Here is a 24,234-nt window from a genome sequence, read left to right as displayed (position 1 = left end):
TTCAAAACTACGGCAAGTAGTAATGTCGAAAAAACCTAACAGAGACGAAGCAGAAGAACGAAGAAGAGACATTGCGACGACGAGTAAGAAGAAGAAGTACGCTTGCAAGTTCCAAAATGATTGGAAAAAAATAATTTCAGTTCATCCAGGACAGCTCAAAGGGGAAGGGGTATGCTGCCTGCAAATTTTGTAGATCAGACCTCTCCATTGAACACGGTGGCCGAACGGATATACTCATTCATGAACGGATTATATATATATATATATATATATATATATATATATATATATATATATATATATATATATATATATATATATATATATATATACACCCCCCGCTACCCCCCTCCCCCCCACCTCAACCCCGCCGCCCATTTCCCGAATTCGGAGGTCTCAAGGTTGGCAAGTATGTGGAGCCCGCGTCCCACGAGTGGAACATGTACCACAGTTTGAGAATCCCTGACATAGAAGACTGTTTGTTATGTCAGGCGGACATGTTGAGGACAGTTAGTAGAGTTCTGCTGTGTAAAGAGTGACGTGATGAACGTAACGTGGTCATGACATATTACATAAATGACATGCATATTTCACTCTAACAACCTCCATTACACAAGCCGGGTCTCCTTGACTCCTCTTTAAATCGGTCTCATTAGACATTCCTCATTTATCCTACCCCCCCCGACATCCGCGTGGCCCCGCCCACCAGCCGTTCGCCCTCCAGCGTCACAATGGAACGCCGGCGCCATGACCACATCTGCTCGTTAACTTTTTGACAGGCACCTTGTCAAAAGGAAGGATGAGCTCACCGGCGGTAACAACATGGCCGCCGCTGGTTGTCAGAGATGACTTTAGCGCTTTTCACTTTGCCTACTTCTGTCACCCCCGGTGGGTGATGCCCTACCCGCCGTCGCCCGCTGACCATCAGGTCGGGTGGCGCCCGCTGATGTGAAATAATACTGCGTCGCCTCGCTATGTTAGCGGCTCGGTGACCTTCATCTTTTTTCCCGCCTCCTCGCTGGAAATGTCAGAAGTTTGCTGTCACCGAGGAAGCTTGACATAGTTACGTGTGTGTAAGTGTGTGTGTTTGTGTAAATGTGTGTGTGTGCAGGCCTTGAAGGCTTTACAGGGGAAAGTAGGGTCAGCGGGGAAGAAAAGGTCCCGAGCTGTCAGTTTCATGGACGCACACAATTTGTGCCTTTACAAGCTTGCAGCAATAGAAAACAATAACAAGTAAATAACATCCGGCACGTCCTTGGTGAGCTAAGCTCTAACTTAGACTTAGACATTAGACTAGACCTAGGCAAATTAAGGCCTGGGGGCTACATGCGGCCCGTTAAGCTTTTCAATCTGGCCCGCCGGGCATTCCCAAATAATTTTTTTAGATCTTTAAGATGGAAACTGTAGCTGCCATTATGATGTGCAGTGATGTTTTCAAATGACCGTTATTCTTGAACTATACAAAGTATTTCAATGGTTGGAATCTGTGCTTTTGCATGATATACTAGTTACCAGTGTTGGGACTAACACGTTAACTAGTAATCTAACGCATTATTTTTTATATTCAGTAACTCAGTTACCGTTACTACATGATGCGTTACTGCGTTATTTTACGTTATTTTTTATGTAGTATCGGCTAGAAACAGAAGATCTGAGTGTGTTTTATTGGAGCGCTGCGGTGGAAAAGAAAAGGCGTGCTTTGTGTGGGTGGGGGCGGGGGGGCTCCCAGACCGTAGTTGAGGGGCGCAGGGGAGACGTATATGTACTTCGGGGCTAACAACCTTCACTTTACCCGGGTGGGTCTTTACAACTGAGGGTGAATGATGAGGCCGGCGGTTTGTTGCAACTTTGTGACTTTATTGGACGCAGCCATCCACCAAGCTAGAGCACCTGCACGCACTCACTGTCGCCGTTCCCTCACCTCTCTCGCCCACTCACTCACTGACGTCACTCACCTCACATGCTGTCATATCTTAAAGGGCCACACACACACACACACATACGCTACTCTCATAACAACTAACAAGACATCATGGCGAAGCCAGAAGTCGAGTTTCTTAACATAGATACATTCTCAATACTTTTCTTTTGTCGAGCACAAAGAAAAGAAAATTTTAGTTAAACGTAAGTTGTGTCTTGGATCAAAGATCCTATCTACTTAAAGTTAAAGTTAAAGTGCCATTATGTTGCAGCTATTTAAAATAGTTTTGTCTATTTGTTCTGGCCTGAAATAAATTGGCCCTTTGAAACATATCTTTGTCTTTGTGTGTTGTATGTAGACCACATTGCTTTCAGAGTTCAGTGATGCAAATGCATGTCAAGTTGATCAACAGATTGTATTATTCTCCAGTGCAATAACAGTACTGAAATGAAGGCTAAAAGGCCATTAATGGGAGCCTTAAAAAAAAAAAGTAACTAAATAGTTACTTTTCACAGTAACGCATTACGTTTTGGTGTAAGTAACTGAGTTACTTTTTAAATAAAGTAACTAGTAACTGTAAGTAGTTACTGGTTTTCAGTAACTAACCCAACACTGCTAGTTACTATGTTCATCTAAATCACAGCAGCTCAGACGAGGCACCAAGCAGTGTGGGTGGGGAGCGTTTCCACAGAGTGTTTCCAGAGCGGCCAGCCTGAAATGCGGGTGTCAGGGACAGACGTGCAAGGAGATTTTTACAACAAAGTTCTAAAGTTTAGTGATATATCAGATGTATCAAATTGTAGGTGTTTTTGTTTTACCCTTCGCTTTCATATTTTGCTGTGTTAGTTGCATTTTTGTTGCGTTTTGCTTGATTGTAAAATATGTCGATCGAGAGGGAGTGTGACGTTCATATGTTGTCAATATTCAGTGTTTTATCGTTCGTTGTTAATACTGTAAATGCCACATTCTTTATTTTCATGTACATTCTGGGTGTAAAAAAACGTAAATTCCATTATGTTTTTTTAAGGCGGTCTGTCATAATGTTTTTAGCATTCAATCAGACATTATTGAGCGGTTTTGTATTGGTGTTCCTAAAAATAGATATACCGGCCCCCAGACACATTTTTTTCTCTAAATTTGGCCCGCGAGTCAAAATAATTGCCCAGGCCTGCATTAGACATTAGACTTAGACAAACTTTAATGATCCACAAGGGAAATTGTTCCACACAGTAGCTCAGTTACAAAGGATGGAAAGTGTAAGGATGAAAAGGATAATGCTGGTATAAAATAGACTAAAAATGTACCGCAGTAGCAATATAAATATAAATATAACATATATGTAATATTTACATAATATATGTACAGTATACTCAGTGGCCTAGTGGTTAGAGTGTGCGCCCTGAGATCGGTAGGTCATGAGTTCAAACCCCGGCAGAGTCATACCAAAGACTATAAAATGGGACCCATTACCTCCCTGCTTGGCACTCAGCATCAAGGGTTGGAATTGGGGGTTAAATCACCAAAAATGATTCCCGGGTGTGGCCACTGCTGCTGCTCACTACTCCCCTCACCTCCCAGGGGGTGATCAAGGGTGATGGGTCAAATGCAGATAATAATTTCGCCACACCTAGCGTGTGTGTGTGACAATCATTGGTACTTACTTATATGATATATACTGATATATTATATTATATGATTGTATCATATATACAGGCCCTGCGATGAGGTGGCGACTTGTCCAGGGTGTACCCCGCCTTCCGCCCGAATGCAGCTGAGATAGGCTGCAGCACCCCCCGTGACCCCAAAAGGGACAAGCGGTAGAAAATGGATGGATGGATGGATCATATATACAATATATAACAATGACCATGTACAATATTACAGTATATGTAACAGCTGCAGCATAAAATAGAGAGTAGATCCAGCAGAAAATAGACATTATAAACAAAGAGAGGTAGCTAACATAGAAGGTGTCAGGTAATAGACAGATATCATCTATTGCTGTGTGGCGACTGATTATACAGCTGGATAGAGTGCGGAATGAAGGAGTTCTTCAATCTTTTCTTCATCACCTATCAGTTTAGGTATCTTCAAAATTGGCCGGCTTTCCAGATCAGTTTGTCAGTCCCTTTTGCTGGTGCTGCTCCCCCAAAGATCTCCAACAGCTTGCTGCACAAATTAAAGGCCTACTGAAATGAATTTTTTTTATTTAAACGGGAATAGCAGATCCATTCTATGTGTCATACTTGATCATTTTGCAATATTGCCATATTTTTGCTGAAAGGATTTAGTATAGAACAACGTCGATAAAGTTCGCAACTTTTGGTCTCTGATAAAAAAAAACATTGCCCCTACCGGAAGTAGCGTGACGTTGTCAGTTGTTCACTCCCTCATATTTTCCTATTGTTTTCAGCGCAGCTAGAGCGATTCGGACGATTACCCCATTAATTTGAGCGAGGATGAAAGATTCGTGGACGAAGAACGTTAGAGTGACGGACTAGAATGCAGTGAAATACATATTTTTTTTCACTCTGACCATAACTTAGGTACAAGCTGGCTCATTGGATTCCACACTCTCTCCTTTTTCTATTGTGGATCATGGATTTGTATTTTAAACCACCTCGGATACTATATCCTCTTGAAAATGATAGTCGAGAACGCGAAATGGACATTCAGTGCCTTTTATCTCCACGACAATACATCGGCGAAATGCTTTAGCTACGAGCTAACGTGATAGCATTGTGCTTTAACTGCATATAGAAACAAAAAAAATAAACCCCTGACTGGAAGGATAGATAGAAAATCAACAATATTATTAAACCGTGGACATGTAAATACACGGTTAATGCTTTCCAGGCTGGCGAAGGTTAACAATGCTGTGCTAACGACGCCATTGAAGCTAACTTAGCAACTTAGCAACCAGACCGCACAGAGCTATGCTAAAAACATTAGCTCTCCACCTACGCCAGCCAGCCCTCATCTGCTCATCAACACCCGTGCTCACCTGCGTTCCAGCGATCGGCGGAAGGACGAAGGACTTCACCCGATGCGTTTGGCGGCCCGGAGACGTAGGAAGTCAAGGTGAGGTCGCCGGCTAGCGCGTCTGCTCTCCAACAAAGTCCTCCTGGTTGTGTTGCTGTAGTCCGCTGCTAATACACCGATCCCACCTACAACTGTCTACTTTGCAGCCTTCATTGTTCATTAATTCATTCATTAATTAATCAATCGGAGTGTTGCTGGTTACTGGGGTTCAATTCCCACCTTCTACCTTCCTAGTCACGTCCGTCGTGTCCTTGGGCAAGACACTTCACCCTTTGCCTCTGATGGCTGCTGGTTAGCGCCTTGCATGGCAGCTCCCGCCATCAGTGTGTGAATGGGTAAATGTGGAAATACTGTCAAAGCGCTTTGAGTACCTTGAAGGTAGAAAAGCGCTATACAAGTATAACCCATTTATTATTTATTTATCATTTATCATTAAACAAATTGCAAAATATGTCCAGAATACTGTGGAATTATGAAATGAAAACAGAGCTTTTTGTATAGGATTCTACGGGGTACCATAACTTCCGTTAAACTGACTTCGTCACGCGCATACGTCATCATACCGCGACGTTTCAGCCGGATATTTCCCGGGAAATTTTAAATGTCACTTTATAAGTTAACCCGGCCGTATTGGCATGTGTTGCAATGTTAAGATTTCATCATTGATATACAAACTATCAGACTGCGTGGTCGGTAGTAGTGGGTTTCAGTAGGCCTTTAAAGGACCTAAGCTTCCTCAGGAAAAAGAGTCTGCTCATGCCACGCTAATTACCGGCAAGATGAAAAAATGTGTTTGTTTTTAAGGGCATTGTCTCGAAGGCGGCAGCAGATGTCAGCCGTCAGCCAGCAGCGTGAGTCACATGACGTAAGAATGTCAACATCCCGGTTAGAAACAATCGCACTGTGCTGCAGTGTACCTCTGCAAACACGATGATATGATATATTTTGATTATATATATATTCCACTTTTGTCTATTAAAACCAAAACTAATTTATGTCAATGTGTAAATCTAGTTCTAGAAAAAACCTGCACACATAAAGCATTACACTATTAGAGTCATGTATTATAACATTGAGTATTTCAGCCTTTTCGCATATTTCCCCGTTAGACTGTCAAGCTATGTTGGAAAAAGCCCCCAAGCCACACGTTGGACATCTTTGAAGAATCTTTATTGTAGGTCTCCAATTTTGTTCATTCTGACATCTATTAGTACAAAAAAATGGCAGAGAACTACTCATTTTTGTAACCTTTATTTTCATAGCAGAGATGTGCTTTATAGAGGGCCGTTCAAAAGGCTTTCTTGTTAATTATACAGTATATGTTATTAGAAATGTTTCCAAAGTTACTCGTTTTTATCAGGGAAATACTCTCTGGTAGTCAAATTTCCACCAATTTATACTCTTTTTGTGAGCAATAGTGTAATGTTAGTTATAATTGAATACATGTGTCTCCAAACTGAATACTGCCCGCCAGCGTCCAAAATAAATGAATAATACTAACACAGACACTTATAAACGTGTTAGCATATTAGCTATTGCTAACGATGCTAGCATTATTACAAAACGATAGCACCTACAAATATGCATGAAAACACTCTTACAGACATCATACATGGGACGGTTTGGTAAAGTGTAAATACTTTTAGTTATATTGTAAAACTTACAAACGTTGCTTGGAATGATGAATGAAGAATCCATACGAGTAGAAACGCTATTGATGGCTAGAAAACTGATTGGGAGTTCAGTTGAAAAAATAAAAAAAATACTAATGGAAAGACACTGCAGCATCTGCAGTGAGCAAACTCATCCTAAATATGGTGCCATAGCACAAACAATCAGACATCTTTTCTGCGTTTCTGCTTGTTTGTTTGTTTTTTTAAAACTTTTTTTATGGCATAAGCGAAGAAAAATACATTAAATGGCCGCACGGTCTTATAAGCCGCAGTGTTCAAAGTGTAGGAAAAAAAGTAGCGGCTTATAGTACGGAATTTACATAGCTATGGGTTCCAAATCCGGTACTTTTTTGCCACCGACCGAATCCCGCCGGTCCTACCGGGCACCGGTTTACGTAAAATCCAACGATGCCATGTTACGGCACCTGGGTTGCACGTGACGTCACGACAGGTTGCAGACTCAGCCGGCCCTTCGCACTTCGCGATCACTCCAGCAGCACTGAGAGCGGACTCAGTCAAACTACCTCTTGGTAATGTTGCAATTTTCAATGCCAACAAAGAAATTGACTCAAAAAACCACTCCAACATAAGTTAAGTAAACCTCCACATTTCCAAAAAAAGCGCTAGCTTGTTGCTAATATACATTGAATTTGCTATTGACACGCTACTGATTAGCATTAGCGATTTTGCATGGTGATTTCAACACCTCACAAATATGCTAATGAAAACTACAACTAAGATGCACGTTACAATGCAAAATCTGCTGCGTGGTAAGTACAATACTTACATAATTAACACTTTTTAGGGTGCAACAAAAAACCTAAATTCAGCAAAGACTGAGCTGATTAACCAACAAACCATAAACTATACACTACTGCCATCAGGTGGCCGTGCCGGCAACTTGAGGGTTCCAGGTTTGATCCCCGCTTCTGCCATCCTAGTCACTGCCGTTGTATCCTTGGGCAAGACACTTTACCCACCTGCTCTCAGTGCCACCCACACTGGTTTAAATGTAACTTAGATATTGGGTTTCACTATGTAAAAGCGCTTTGAGTCACTAGAGAAAAGCGCAATATAAATATAATTCACTTCACTTCACTTCATCTAACGTCTTTGACTTGCAACTGTAATTGCAACCTCGTGTCATACAGTACTTGCAAATGAGACTCAGAAATGTGACAGTAAAACAAGATACAACAACTGGACAGTAGTTTTCATAATCAGCCCAGTTTTAAATGTTGCAATACAAATGTGACAATTATTGTTTAACACACACAAAAGAACTGGAAATTGGTACCGTTGAGTCCTGGTATCGATTCCTAGGTACCGAGAATTGGTACCATATCAGTTCAAATGTGAATGGTACCCATCCCTATCCACAACTCACATTTTACATTGCAAACGTTAGTTCATGTCAGTTTTTTCTACTATTTCAGCGACTTTGTCTTTATCCTATTTTGTTGTAAATTGTTATAACAATACTAGATGTTTAAACAAGTATTATTTCCCCCTTTGGTGAGCTACTTAAAATCAGCTTGTTGGAGACCCGTGCTGTAGATGGACTAGACTTACTATATGCTGATGCAGGCTAATTACATCTTTAAAACTCATGGTGTAATCCGTCTTTTTTTTCTTTTTCTTTTTTTAAAGCTGTAACGCAAAGCCTACATGTTCTACTCTGACCTCTTTTTTCCCCCAGCATACTGATCTTTAAATTGGTCACATGTATCGTACATGATGCTTCGACCTGAATGCCGTGAACTTCAACGAGCGCCGCCAAGGACGCGTCATTGTCTCATCACGCCGTGATTTACATGCCACCGTATGGCGGTACTTGGACGAGGGGACGCGGTGACCTCCTAAGTGTTCTCCATGTGCACGCGTGAGTGTTTGTGTGTGTGTGAGAGATTACGGGTCGTTACTTCCAAATGGCGTGAGTGACGCTGGTGGCGAGCGCGAGGCCACTTTGAGAGAGCCCACTTATGGTTGTTCTATATCCATCATCTTTGAGAGCACCGTGGCTTCACTGCAGTCATCACCTCTTGGTCGTGAAAGGGTGATGAGCACAAGCAAGAAACATACACTAAGCGGGTAAAAACGCCTTTCTGTCAAGGTTATGAGGATTTGATCTAGTCCGCCCCGCCTATAAAACCCTCTAAAAACTCCTCAAAAACCTCCAACAACCTTTTGTATATGTTGTTTGAAAATACATGTAACGTACTAACCAGCTACAATTTTTACAAGCTGGGTGCTAAAACAGATTTAGCTTAGTGAAACACTAAGCATCATGTAGCAGTTGTGCTAAACCAGAAATACAAACTATGACGAGGACTGATGGGATGTTTATATCTTTCAGCACAAGACTCGTGTTCCCCGTTTAGATGATTAATTCATTATCATCCTCACCTATCAGGTACAAAAATGCTGTGAGCAAACAAGCATCTTGTCGCGTCTTCTGTTCTTAATTGAATTTCAAAGTTTAGCTTCTTGGTTTATGGCCACAACCTCCCACCTTCGAGGCATGAGTTATAATCCGCAATTAAAGTTGCGAGCGGCGTTGAAAGGGCCTTTGTCTCTGTTGCACCACGAGGGTCACGCTAGTCGGCCGGCACACCACACCCTGAGCCATCATCAAAAATATCAGAAAAGAGCGGCGCATGTGTAAGGAAGTTATGACTTGTTACATTTTTTCACCACAAGGGGGCAATAAAGGCGGCACAGTAGTCATGCAGTGGCATCCCAACCAACGCCCTGACCCACCATCAAACATTCCAGTAAGATTGGAGCAAGTGCAAGGAATTTATCACTTTTAGTTTTTTTTACCACAAGGGGGCGATAAAGGCGTCGTAGGAGTCATGCAGTTGCGTCCCACCAAACACCCTGATTAACCATAAAAAATATCAGGAAGAGCGGAGCATGTGTAAGGAAGTTGTTACTTTTATAGTTTTTCACCACAACGGGGAAATAAAGGCGTCACAGTAGTATCGGAGTTGCGTCCCACCCAACACCCCAACCAACCATCAAAAACTCCAGGAAGATCAGAGCATGTGTAAGGAATTTATCACCGTTATAGTTTTTTACCACATGGGGGCAATAAAGGCGCCGCAGTAGTCATGCAGTTGCGTCCCACCAAACACCCTGACCCACAATCAAAAATATCAGGAACATAGGCGCATGTGTGAGAAAGTTATTACTGTTAAAGTTTTTCACCGCAAGGAGGCGATGGTAGTGTCAAAATTAATGTCTAGGCATGATCAGACCCCGACCTTAAAGCATCATGTCAGTTTGAAAGAAGATCTGATCATCTAAAGTGCAATAATGAAAGTTTATTGGTAATGGCGTGGGGCAGATTTCCCCGCCATGCTCCACCCACTTTGAATGGCTGTGAACAGGTACTGACCCCTTGGACACTTCAGGGTGTCATCATCATTTCTACCAATTAGGATCAAGATTAACGGTTCGTGTTTTGCGGCAAAGCATTAGATCAAACTTTTGCGCCATACCACACCCACATCCTATGTCTTAAATAGTATTTATTCACAATTTGTCATTGCCCATCTGTTTAATATCTGTATCAGATCATCTAAATGACGTAATACCAGTTTGATTGAAGATTTGCTGCCAGACTCCGCCCACTACGCATGGATACGAATTTGTACCAACTCATATTGAACTTTTGGTTATCATCATCATCATCATCATCATCATTTCTACCAATTAAGATCAAGATCTGAGTTTGGGGAGCCGAGTTAGTAACGTTTCGTGTTCTGTGAAGATAAAAGTTGGGCACCATGCCACGCCCACATCCTGTCGTAAGCAAAAAATATTTTGCAATTTATCATCACCTATCAGTTTAGTATCCGTCTCTGATCACCTAAGTGCAGAAATGTCAGTTAGCTTGGTGGTGGCGTGGAGCAAGTTTCGCTGCCAGGCTCCGCCCACTACCAATATGTATGAGTAGGTACTGACCCATCGGGCACTTCAGGGTGTTATCATCATCATTTCTACCAATTAAGATCAAGAACTGACTTTGTGGAGAAGAGTTATTAACGTTTTGTGTTTTGTGGCGAACCAAATGTCCGACTTCCTGTTCGTTTTCAGGTACTGTATATGTTCTTGAGACTTTTATGTTCACAATTTATCATCGCCTATATGTGTAATATCTGTCATTTTAACCACGACTCATTTGGTCAGAGTCCCTAAAAGGAATTTGATAAAGTACGGCCCCTTTTTTTCGATCAAAAATGGCCAAAAACCATCAGAGCAAACTTTGGCGCCATACCACGGCCACATTTTATGGCGTAGGACAATTTGTTCGCAATTTATCATCGCCTATATGTGTAATATCTGTCATTTTAACCACGACTCATTTGGTCAGAGTCCCTAAAAGGAATTTGTTAAAGTATGGCCCCTTTTTTCCAATCAAAAACGGCCAAAATCCATCGGAGCAAAATTTGGCGCCATACCACAGCCACATTTTATGGTGTAGAACAGTTTGTTCGCAATTTATCATCGCCTATATGTGTAATATAGGCGACCAAATGAGTCATTTTAACCACGACTCATTTGGTCAGAGTCCCTAAAAGGAATTTGTTAAAGTACGTCCCCTTTTTTCAGATAAAAAATGGCCAAAAACCATTGGAGCAAACTTTGGCGCCATACCACAGCCACATTTTATGGCGTAGGACAGTTTTTTCGCAATTTATCATCGCCTATATGTGGAATATCTGTCATTTTAATCACGACTCATTTGTCAGAGTCCCTAGAAGGAATTAATTAAAGTACAACCCCTTTTTTTCTTCGAAAAATGTAAGACGGAAACCAAAATGGCCAACTTCCTGTTCGCTTTCAGGTATGGGTTCCTGAGACCTTTATGTTCGCAATGTATCATCGCCTATATGTGTAATATCTGTCATTTTAACCACGACTCATTTGGTCAGAGTCCCGAAAAGGAATTTGTTAAAGTATGGCCCCTTTTTTCCGATCAAAAATGGCCAAAAACCATCGGAGCAAAATTTGGCGCCATACCACAGCCACATTTTATGGTGTAGAACAGTTTGTTCGCAATTTATCATCGCCTATATGTGTAATATCTGTCATTTTAACCACAACTCATTTGGTCAGAGTCCCTAAAAGGAATTTGTTAAAGTACGGCCCCTTTTTTTTCGATCAAAAAAGACCAAGAACCATCGGAGCAAACTTTGGCGCCATACCACGGACACATTTTATGGTGTAGGACAGTTTCTTCGCAATTTATCATCACCTACACTACCGTTCAAAAGTTTGGGGTCACATTGAAATGTCCTTATTTTTGAAGGAAAAGCACTGTACTTTTCAATGACGATAACTTTAAACTAGTCTTAACTTTAAAGAAATACACTCTATACATTGCTAATGTGGTAAATGACTATTCTAGCTGCAAATGTCTGGTTTTTGGTGCAATATCTACAAAGGTGTATAGAGGCCCATTTCTAGCAACTATCACTCCAGTGTTCTAATGGTACAATGTGTTTGCTCATTGGCTCAGAAGGCTAATTGATGATTAGAAACCCCTTTTGCAATCATGTTCACACATCTGAAAACAGTTTAGCTTGTTACAGAAGCTACAAAACTGACCTTCCTTTGAGCAGATTGAGTTTCTGGAGCATCACATTTGTGGGGTCAATTAAACGCTCAAAATGGCCAGAAAAAGAGAACTTTCATCTGAAACTCGACAGTCTATTCTTGTTCTTAGAAATCGAAGGCTCAAACACAAAATTGTTTGGGTGACCCCAAACTTTTGAACGGTAGTGTATATGTGTATTATCTGTCATTTTAACCACGACTCATTTGGTCAGAGTCCCTAAAAGGAATTTGTTAAAGTACGTCCCCTTTTTTCAGATCAAAAATGGCCAAAAACCATCGTAGCAAACTTTGGCGCCATACCACGGCCACATTTTATGGCGTAGGACAGTTTTTTCGCAATTTATCATCGCCTATATGTGTAATATCTGTCATTTTAACCACGACTCATTTGGTTAGAGTCCCTAGGAGGAATTAATTAAAGTATGACCCCTTTTTTTCTTTGAAAAATGCAAGACACAAACCAAAATGGCCAACTTCCTGTTCGTTTTCAGGTATGGGTTCCTGAGACCTTTATGTGCGTCCTGTCATAACAGACGTCTCCTGCGGTTTTCCTGTCGATACGTGACACTTGTAGGATTGGCAAAATTTTTCTCATTTTCAAAGGTGTCCGTAGAGAGCCAATTTTGAAATGTAGTTTTTGGGACCCCAAAAATATAAAACATTTTTGCCTGCAAAATATGGGGACTTTTCGTATATGTTAAGGGCCTCAAAAAGGCGTCCAAACGTATATAGAAGAAAAACCAGCAATTTCAATAGGGCCCTTTGGGTGCTTAGCATTGCTCCTGCGGGGCTTGCGCCGCTTCTTGGGCCCTAAAAACTGTTGCCAACGCAGCAGTAGCTCAGTCTATCCTCCATGATCACAGCGGCGTGGTCATAAAAGTAGTTCCTCTGCGTTAGCTCTTACGATAACAATGTCGCTAACACTTGGTGAATATGCAGGTCACGGCATGCAAATGCAGTTCTGTTGGTGCTTTTTGGATGTTAAGAGTGCAGAATGGATGAATCCCATTACGTGCACGGTTAGCCACTTTTTGCTAGCGTGACTTACGATTTACGACGCACAACAAAAATAAAGACATTGTGACAGGTAGGCAAAACTCAACGAAAGTGCAGTTCCCCTTTTACTGCTGCTAGTTTCTCGTTTGACCATAAAATATTTTACCTCGATGGCAAAAAAGGCTAAATAAATCTCCCTATCAGCATTTCTATCGGAATTGGCTGCATTTTTGTTTGGCACCATCAACACTGAAACCTCAAGCGAGCACATCCATCATGCTTGGCGACCAAGACAAAAAGGCTTTTTAATCATTTGTGGATAATCAAATGTCTGTAAGGTTTGATCTGCGTTCAGTGGGTGCGATAAAGGGTACAGACCTGCACCATTGTGTAATTAACACTGATGCATACTGACACACACACACACACACACTGGTGAGGTAGGAGGGGGGCCAGGAGGCTGGAGGGTGGTCTGACTGTCAAACACGCTCAAATGTTCGACACAGGCGTTACAAATTGACTTGAAGTCCAAAGGAAAACAAGCGTCATGACTCTTCCAGGAGAGGGCAGAGTCATATTAATAGCTCTGTTTAATTCCGATGGATTACTATGGGATGTCATTAAGCCTCCTATACACATCTGTTAATTAGATCCATCTACATTCTCCTCCTGTTGTCGTCATCATACAAGCCCTTTGGCGTTCCTAAGCCCCGCCCCCTGCCTGTCAGTCACCTGGCTTATTGAAAGAGCTTAGGAGTGCCCACTTCCTCCTCATCCCCGGCGCCGCACGTGGGCGCCAGCGCTCTGAATATCCTTCAGAGACGTGTACATGTTGAAGTGAAACCAACCAACGCCGTAGTCACCTTTGACCCCAATGTCAAGGGTTAGCATGAGCGATGCTACCTCAGTAGAAGCATTTAAGTCCCATCTTAAAACTCATTTGTATACTATAGCCTTTAAATAGACCCCCTTTTTAGACCAGTTGATCTGCCGTTTCTTTTCTTTTCTGCCCCCCTCTCCCTTGTGGAAGGGGGGGCACAGGTCCGGTGGCCATGGATGAAGTGCTGGCTGTCCAGAGTCGGGACCCGGGGTGGACCGCTCGCCTGTGCATCGGTTGGGGACATCTCTGCGCTGCTGACCCGTCGGGTCCCGTCGGGATGGTCTCCTGCTGGCCCCACTATGGACTGGACTCTCACTATTATGCTAGATCCACTATGGACTGGACTTTCACAATATTATGCTAGACCCACTCGACGTCCATTGCATCCGGTCTCCCATAGAGGGGGGGGGGGGGGGGGGGGTCACCCACATCTGCGGTCTTCTCCAAGGTTTCTCATAGTCATTCACATTGACATCCCACTGGGTTGTGAGTTTTTCCTTGCCCTTATGTGGGATCTGAACCGAGGATGTCGTTGTGGCTTGTGCAGCCCTTTGAGACACTTGTGATTTAGAGCTATATAAATAAACATAAAGGGTTAATCGAGGATATCTTACTTCTACCCCAACCTTTCTCTGTCCACCAATCCGCACACTGCACATCTTCTAGCTCCGCCCCTTTAGGTACACTACTACCGCACTTGGTACCCAAAAAGGTGGATCCGTAGTCAGCCATGTTTGGCACGCTGACGGCAAGACGAGCGTGTGCGGCCACGGCTGATTGCTTCTGCCGCTGCGTGGAGACAAATCCCAAACGAGGTAAACGAGGAAGCCTCAGCTGCACAGACGAGAAAGACCATGTGTGCATTTAGAGCGCTCCAATGAACGCTCTCGCGGGGAACACGACCCACTTCCTGCTCAACCCTGACATGGACCTCCGCCAAGACCCAACAATCCAAAACCTGTCCCTTTGGTTCAACTAGAAAGATGTGTTCCACTCCTATCCTGTGGGTGGCAGTAATGCACATTACAAACATTCACACACCCCACACAACTTGTGTACACGACAGCTTCATCTGCTGGTTGGGGCGGGTCACTGCCAAATTCCACCATTTATACTTTTATCTGGATTTGCACCAACATGTAACATCCACTACCTTTACAAAAGTAGTACACAAGACAACAACAGTAGAACATATTGTACGCAGCCACTTCACAATACACAGCTACTACATAAGTAGTACACAGCTACTGCATAAAGCTCTACACGATACACAGCCATTGCCCAACTTGTACTATTCAGTAAACAGTCAGTATATAAGGAGTACACAGCCAGTGCACAAGTAATACACAGGCAGTGTATGAGTATCAATCAATCAATCAATGTTTATTTATATAGCCCTAAATCACAAGTGTCTCAAAGGGCTGAGTAGTACACAATAAGTACAAAGCCAGGACACAAGTAGTACACAGGCACTGTAAGGAGTACTGCAGAGTCAATACACAAGTAGTACACGGCCAGCACAGAAGTGGTACACAGCCAGTACAAGAGTAGTGCACCGGCACTGTATGAGTAGTACACAGTCAGTACAAAAGTAGTACACTGGCACTGTAAGGAGTAGTGCAGAGTCAATACACAAGTAGTACACGACCAGTACAGAAGTGGTACACAGCCAGTACAAGAGTAGTATACAGGCACTGATGAGTAGTACACAGTCAGGACACAAGTAGTACACTGGCACTGTAAGGAGTAGTGCAGAGTCAATATACAAGTAGTACACGGCCAGTAGAGAAATGGTACACAGCCAGTACAAGAGTAGTATACAGGCACTGTATGAGTAGTACACAGTCAGTACAAAAGTAGTACACAGGCACTGTAAGGAGTAGTGCAGAGTCAATAGACAAGTAGTACACAGCCAGTACAAGAGTAGTACGCAGGCACTGTATGAGTAGTACACAGGCAGTTCACACATAGTGGACAGTCAACATACACCTAGTGAATTGCCAGTACACACGTAGTACCCAGCCACTACATGAATAGTACCCAGGTAGAATATATTAGTTGTACACAGGCAATACACAAGCGGAACACAGGCATTACACAAGTAGTACCCAGCCAGTACACAAGTAGTACCCAGCCAATACACCGGTAGTACCGGGCTTGTACACAAGTAGCACCCTTGTAGTATATCAGTTGTACACAGGCATTGGGCGGCATGGCGTAGTGGGTAGAGCGCCCGTGTCAGAAACCTGAGGGTTGCAGGTTCGCTCCCCGCCTCTTACCATGCCGTTGTGTCCTTGGGCAGGACACTTCACCCTTGCCCCCGGTGCCGCTCACACCGGTGAATGAATGTTGAATGAATGATAGGTGGTGGTCGGAGGGGCCGTAGGCGCAAATTGGCAGCCACGCTTCCGTCAGTCTACCCCAGGGCAGCTGTGGCTACGAAAGTAGCTTACCACCACCAGGTGTGAATGAATGATGGGTTTTTAAAATGTAAAGTGACTTTGGGTACTTAGAAAAGCGCTATATAAATCCCAGTTATTATTATTATTATTATTATTATTATTACACAAGTAGTACCCAGCCAGTGCACAAGTAGTAACCCGTCGGTACTAGTTAGTATATCAGGTGTAAACAGACAGTAGTAGTACCAAGCCATTACACAAGTAGTACCTAGGTAGTAAATCAGTTGTACACAGGCAGTACATAAGTTGTATAAAGGCAGTACACAATTAGTAGACAGCCAATACACACGTAGCATCCAATATATATCAGTTGTACACAAGTAGTACACAAAGAGGACCCAGGTAGTATATCAATCAATCAAAGTTTACTTATATAGCCCTTAATCACAAATGTCTCAAAGGGCTGCACAAGCCACAAAGACATCCTCGACTCAGATCCCACATATCGGTTGTACACAGGCAGTACACAAGTAGTACACAGCCATTACACAAGTAGTACCCAGGTAGTATTTCAGTTGTACATCAGCAGTATACAAGTAGTACCCAGGTAGTATATTAGTTGTACACGGCCATTACACAACTAGCACCAAGATAGTGTATCAGTTGTACACAGGCTGTACACAAATAGTAGCTATTCCAGTTGTACATGTGCAGTACACACATAGTACACAGGCGGTACACAAGTAGCACCCAGGTAGTATATTAGTTGTACACAGGCAGTACACTAGTAGCACACAAGCAGTATATCAGTTGTACACAAGTAGTAGACAGGCAGTATATCAGTTGTACACAAGTAGCACATACCGGTATGCAGTATATCAGTTGTACACAAGTAGCACACAGGCAGTATATCAGTTGTACACAAGTAGCACACAAGCAGTATATCAGTTGTACACAAGCAGTACACAAGTACTACACAGGCAGTAAACAAGTAGTATTCAGGTAGTATATCAGTTGTACACGGGCAGTACACAAATAGTACCCAGGTAGCATTTCAGTTTTACATGGGCAGTACACAAGTAGCACACAGGCTGTATATCAATTGTACACAAGTAGTACACAAGCAGTATATCAGTTGTACACAACAGTACACAAGTACTATACAGGCAGTACACAAGTAGTACTCAGGTAGTATATCAGTTGTACACGGGCAGTACACAAGTAGTACCTAGGTAGTAAATCAGCTGTACACAGGTAGTACACAAATAGTACTCAGGTAGCATATCAGTTTTACACAGGCAGTACACGAGGAGAACACTAGCAATATATCGGTTGTACACAAGTAGTACACAGGCAGTATATCAGTTGTACACAGGCAGTACACAAGTAGCACACAGGCAGTATATCAGTTGTACACAGGCAGAACACAAGTAGCAAGTTGTACATAAGAAGTACACAGGTAGTACACAAGTAGCACACAGGCAGTATATCAGTTGTACTCAGGCAGTACACCAGTAGTATACAGGCTGTATATGAGTGCAGTCAGAGTTAGGGTCAGAGTAGGATTAAAAGAGCATGGGAAAGAGCAGGAAGCTCAATAAAGTTCAAAGTGCAGGAAGTGGAATAAAAAGAGGAAGTATTGATAATTGATATTCGACTAAGTCCTTCCTCCTCTTCCTCCTCCTCCTCTGTGCTGCCACAGCTCGTTAATTTATTATCCTAGCGAGGAGGCCAAGGAGGTGACACAACGCCTCCTCATCTCTTTTTTGGTTTTGTTTTCCTTTCCTATTGGTGCAAAATATATCTGCTTTGTTGTCCAAATGAAATGTCATTGTACTTGCGCAGTGACAATAAAGCGCTTCTTCTTTCTTGGCATATATCTTGGCATGAATAAATGTATCTGTGGTGAAATGGTTCTGACAAATAAAATAAAATGTTCTTTACTATACTATACTAATATATATGTGTATATATATAGACGCAGTATATATACTAAACTATATCCGAACATGCACCACGCTGAGTGATGTTAAATGTTACGTAATAGAGTGTAATGATAAGAAGTCATATGGAGAAAGATAAACAAAAGTCATTACATTTCATTAAAAAGTTTTTGTCCAATATAATCATGTTGACGTGTATTGTACAATTCAGAAATGCGTCACAAAAACAAGTGAAATGTTTTTACACAGCAGGTATACAAAGCGGGGCCAATATTGACCCACATTGGATAGATATTAGCGTCTTTAATCGGTGACAGTGAGTACCTAAGTGAGTGAAAAAGTGAAAGTGAAAGTGAAAGGTCGACTCACCTGTCAGAGAGAAGTGACTTCTGCTTCCTTCAGCGTGATGCTGTCAGCATCCTGCGCTCGGCTGCTGTGTGCTCGCCTCCTCCTCGCATCACGCCGCACTGTAGTAGCATCCTGGCTCCGCCTCCTCCTCCTCCTCCTCCGGGTCTCACGCTCACTTTCACAAACGTGTCCGCTCACATCTCATCAGTGGGACGAGGCCATGAAAAGCGACTCTTGTTCGGTGCTCAGCCTCCATCTTTGTCCTTTTTTACACCCACCTTCTTATCAAAAATAAATGTATTTTTAGAAAAGACATAATACCAATTGAAGACTTTTTGAATACGTATTTCATATAATTGTAGCACGATACAGTATATTACAGTAAGAGAATAAAAGAAAAATATTGAAAATTATAAACATTTTAAAAGTAAATTCAGGGAGTTGCCAAAAAATTTAAAAAATATATATAATAAATGAAAAATGTAAGTTTTAAATATAAATTAATTAATGTTAAAACAATAGAACACTTTGCATGTGTCCTATACACTTGAACTCACCATGTGACTATCTCAGGACATTATTGTAGTATTTGTAAAACTTGATGTTTATCCGCTATCATTTGACTTTAATTGCCTGCAGCTTCTAATGCACAGGTGTCAAACCGACGGCCCAGAGGTCAGATTTGGCCCGTGAAATCCTGGAAATCACTCCTGTGTTCTTTCAATCTTGACAGAAAAACAAAAGATGTACATGGAACTGCGTATCTGCTCAAATAATCTGGATTATGCAACAAGATATTCAAAAACATGTAAAATGTTCAACATTTGTTATCAAAAAATATATAGTTTATGGATGTCCCAACTTTTTTTTTTTTACTTGCGATACCGATAGTGGAGCCTTGAGTATTGGCCAATACAGGTATTAATCACGATACGATATCAGCACGAATCATAGTACAAAACCCAAAACCAGTGAAGTTGGCACGTAAATAAAAACAGAATACAATGATTAGCAAATACTTTTCAATTTATATTCAATTGAATAGACCTCAAAGACAATATATTTAATTTTGGAACTGAGAAACTAAATTTTTCTTTGCAAATAATCATTAACTTAGAATTTAATGGCAGCAACACATTGTAAAAAAGTTGGCATTGTTTTTACCACTGTGTTGCATGGCATTTCCTTTTAACAACACTCAGTAAACGTTTGGGAACTGAGGAGACCAATTTTTGAAGCTTTTCAGGTGGAATTATTTCTCATTCTTGCTTGATGTACAGCTTAAGTTGTTCAACAGTCCGGGGTCTCCGGTGTGGTATTTTAATGGGAAACAGGTCCTGACTACAGACAGGCCAGTCTAGTACCCGCACTCTTTTACTACGAAGGCCACGTGCAGAATGTGGCTTGGCATTGTCTTGCTAAAATAAGCAGTGGCGTCCATGTAAAAGACATCGCTTGGATGGCAACAAATGTTGCTCCAAAACCTGTATGTACCTTTCAGCATTAATGGTGCCTTCACAGATGTGTAAGTTAGCCATGCCTTGGGCACTAATACACCCCCATACCATCACAAATGCTGACTTTTGAACTTTGTGCCTTAAGTTAAAGTTAAAAGTACCAATGATTGTCACACACACACTAGGTGTGCTGTGAATTGTGAATTATATTTATAAAGCACTTTACATAGTGAAACCCATTATCTAAGTTACATTTAAACCAGTGTGGATGGCCCTGGGAGCAGGTGGGTGGAGTGCCTTGCCCAAGGACGCAACGGCAGTGAATCGGATGGCGGAAGCAGGGATCAAACCTGGAACCCTCAAGTTGCTCGCACAGCCACTCTATCAACCAAGCTTTGACGCCCCAATGTGAAATTTGTCCTCTGCATTTGACCCATCCCCTTGTTCCATCCCCTGGGAGGTGAGGGGAGCAGTGAGCAGCAGCAGTGGCTGCGCCCGGGAATCATTTTTGGTGATTTAACCCCCAATTCCAACCCTTGATGCTGAGTGCCAAGCAGGGAGGTAATGGGTCTCATTTTTATAGTCTTTGGTATGACTCGGTGGGGGTTTGAACTCACAACCTACCAATCTCAGTGCGGACACTCTAACCACTAGGCCACTGTGTGGATGGTTCTTTTCCTCTTTGGTCCGGAATACACAACGTCCACAGTTTCCAAACAATTTGAAATTTGGAGTTGTCAGACCAAAGAACACTTTTCCACTTTGCATCAGTCCATCTTAGATGAGCTCGGGCAAGCCGGCAGCATTTCTGGGTGATGTTGATAAATGGCCTTCCTCAACTTTCGCAGTCTTTTTTGCCACTTGCTTTTTGAAACATGTTGCAGGTATCAAACTCCAAATTAGCTAATATTTGCAAAAAATAACAAAGTTTACCAGTTCGAACGTTAAGTATATTGTCTTTGTCTTTCTCTATTCAATTGAATATCTAGGTGAAAAGGATTTGCAAATCATTGTATTCTGTTTTTATTTACCATTTACACAACATGCCAACTTCACTGGTTTTGGGTTTTGTACATACTTCTATTGTTTTGTAGTGTGGAATCCAATAGGACAAGGTTTAATAAAGTGAAATTAGTCCAACAGAGGACAATAGGTAGTACAAACTCTAACCCAGTGGTTCTCAAACTTCTTTCACCACCTCAGAAAATGCTCTCAAAGTACCACCATAAAGACCAACATTAAAACACAGTGGCATAGTAGGCCTACGTTTTTATTAAAAACAAGGCAGAGGTTTTATTTATGGTTTAAGTTTATTTTGAACATGCATACAAATAAAAACATGGCACATCACAATTTCCAGTTTGTTCGAAAAGAAGTAGGAAGAAGCAGAGCTTATTTATTCCTACCTTTTTTCCATTTCAAAGCAGTTGCTAACACTTTTATTCACTTCCTGTTTTTGCCAAACCATCTATTTATTTTGTTTCTTCTGTTATTTGCATTAGCTTCTATGTGTTCTCTTCTGAACACAGTTGTATTGACTGCAAATAATACTAAGTTTAAGTCTTTTTTAATTTTACAAATGTCGTTAGTGGAGAGATTGAACTATTTTGGTCCCAGTATTGATCCCTGGGGTACGCCACAGGATACACAGTCATGGCCAAAAATATTGGCACCCCTGCATTTCTGTCAGATAATGCACCACTTCGCCCAGAAAATTGTTGAAATTACAAATGCTTTGGTATTCACAGGTTTATTTCTTTTGTTTGCATTGGAACAACAGAATTGGAATTGGAACACCATCCCTACAGTTAAACATGGTGGAGGTTCACTGATGTTTTGGGGTTGCTTTGCTGCCTTGACTGTGTGCAAGACATCATGAAATCTGAGGACGACCAAAGAATTTTGGGGCATAATGTAGGGCCCAGTGTCAGAAAGCTGGGTCTACGTCAGAGGTCGTGGGTGTTCCAGCAGGACAACGACCCAAAGCATACTTCAAAAAGCACACAAAAATGACTTAAGACAAAGCGCTGGAGAGTTCTGAAGTGGCCATCAATGAGTCCATATCTAAATCCTATACAACATCTGTGGAGAGATCTAAAAACAGCAGTTGGTAGAAGGCACCCTTCAAATCTGAGAGACCTGAAGCAATCTGCAAAAGAAGAATGGTCCAAAATTCCAGTAGCAAGGTGTAAGAAACTCATTGATGGTTACAGGAAGCGATTGATTTCAGTTATTTTTTCCATAGGGTGTACCAAATATTAAGTTGAGGGTGCCAATCATTTTGTCAAGTCCATTTTTGGAGTTCTGTGTAAAATAATATCAGATTTGGCTTTTTTTTGTTGTGTTGTTCCAATGCAAACAAAATAAATAAACATGTGAATACAAAAGCATTTGTAATTTCAACAATTTTCCAGGAGAAGTGGTGCATTATCTAACAGAAATGCAGGGGTGCCAATATTTTTGGCCATGATTGTATTTGGCGTTATAGACGCTTGTTTGCCTAGCTTCTCGTATTGCTTCCTGCTGGGTAACTTGTATATTTCAACAAATTCGTACCTTGCGTCGTTCACAGATCAACTGGAGGCGTCAGCTCATCAGCTGAGATCACTGTGTGGTCGGAAACACTTTAAAGCAGCTTCGAACTCTCGCCGTACAATCTCAATGTAGCTTCTGGTTTCTCGGCAACCGCTTTTAATTGCGGTGGGGGCCATTAGCTTGAGGCTCTCCTGTGGCTGTGATCACAATTAGTGGTCAAAAAAGCTAGCAAAAAGCAAGGTCTTTTTTTTAACGTCTTTTCCCGTTCAAAGGAAGTAACATTTTAAGCAGGTATATTTAATAGTTTTTGCCTCTGTAACTTGACACACAATTGGAACAGTAACACTGTGTTCAAATATTTCATTAAGTGATTATTTGGTGTACCACTAGATGGAGCCCACGTACCACAGTTTGAGAATCACTGCTCCGACCTATTTACCAATACTACTCTGGATTGAACCCTGCGGTTTTTTAATTGGAGTGGTAATTTGATCTCTGGCGACACCTGGTGGTCACAATAATTCATTACGTTAAGTTCACATCCTGTTTTGCACAAAAATCAGAGCTTTGTATCGAACATTTTACATGCAAGCTAAGATCATCCGATACGTGTTTCTTTGCTGATATCGCACCAATATCATTATCGGATTATGGCACTCCTAACCTAAATAAATATCTACTTGTCATCTTGACTTATGATTTCAAAACAAGTAATCCATCTGTAAAAAAAATATATACAGTATATTCACTGTTACAAGCGGGCCTCCAAGAGCAGCCATAAAGTTAAAGTACCAATGATTGTCACACACACACTAGGTGTGGCGAAATTATTCTCTGCATTTGACCCATCACCCTTAATCACCCCCTGGGAGGTGAGACTACGATGTGGCCCTCAGTGAAAACATTTTTTACACCCCTGTTCGAATGAGTTTGTCCTAAAATGTTTATTTTATTTAATATAATTTTACTTTTAAAGTTGAATACCATCTTTGCAGGGGTAATTTTTCTATCCAATTTGATAGTGTAATATAATTTTACTTTTAAAGTTGAATAACATCTTTGCAGGGGTCATTTTTCTATCCAATTTGATAGTGTAATAACGTAAGTCAACACCATTATTCTTTGGTGACTGGATGTTAAAGGTGTACCTAATCAAATGTCTGAGGCGTGCAATCTTGACAGCACGCACATAAATAGGCTCTATTTTTGCTTCTTCACTGACGCCCCGAGGCAAACAGCTGCACGCCAGTATTATGTGCAGCACAATGCAAATCCAATTGGTCCCTCTTGCTGCAATTAGAGGACTTAGCCCTGATTTCATTGTATAACAAAGTTCACCTGAAGCCATCTTCAGGGGAGGGTCAGTGGAGCAACAAAGACCCCTGCTTTATGTAAATCTACTGAAAAAGACC

At 41.7% G+C, this 24,234-nt stretch overlaps 1 protein-coding gene across 2 annotated transcripts in view; it reads right to left on the bottom strand.

The window, feature by feature from the left end:
- Nucleotides 1-18,941, bottom strand: part of rph3aa (rabphilin 3A homolog (mouse), a) — a 43,860-nt gene extending 24,919 nt beyond the window's left edge. For both annotated transcript variants that reach the window (XM_062056856.1, XM_062056858.1), the window contains exon 1: nucleotides 18,852-18,941. The gene's annotated coding sequence lies outside the window, so the exon portion shown is untranslated. The remainder of the gene's footprint in view (nucleotides 1-18,851) is intronic.
- Between the last annotated feature and the right edge of the window lie 5,293 nt (nucleotides 18,942-24,234).

This window comes from Entelurus aequoreus, linkage group LG08 (genome assembly GCF_033978785.1).
Source record: "Entelurus aequoreus isolate RoL-2023_Sb linkage group LG08, RoL_Eaeq_v1.1, whole genome shotgun sequence".
Lineage (NCBI taxonomy): Eukaryota > Metazoa > Chordata > Actinopteri > Syngnathiformes > Syngnathidae > Entelurus > Entelurus aequoreus.
This window is presented reverse-complemented; position numbering and strand designations above follow the sequence as displayed.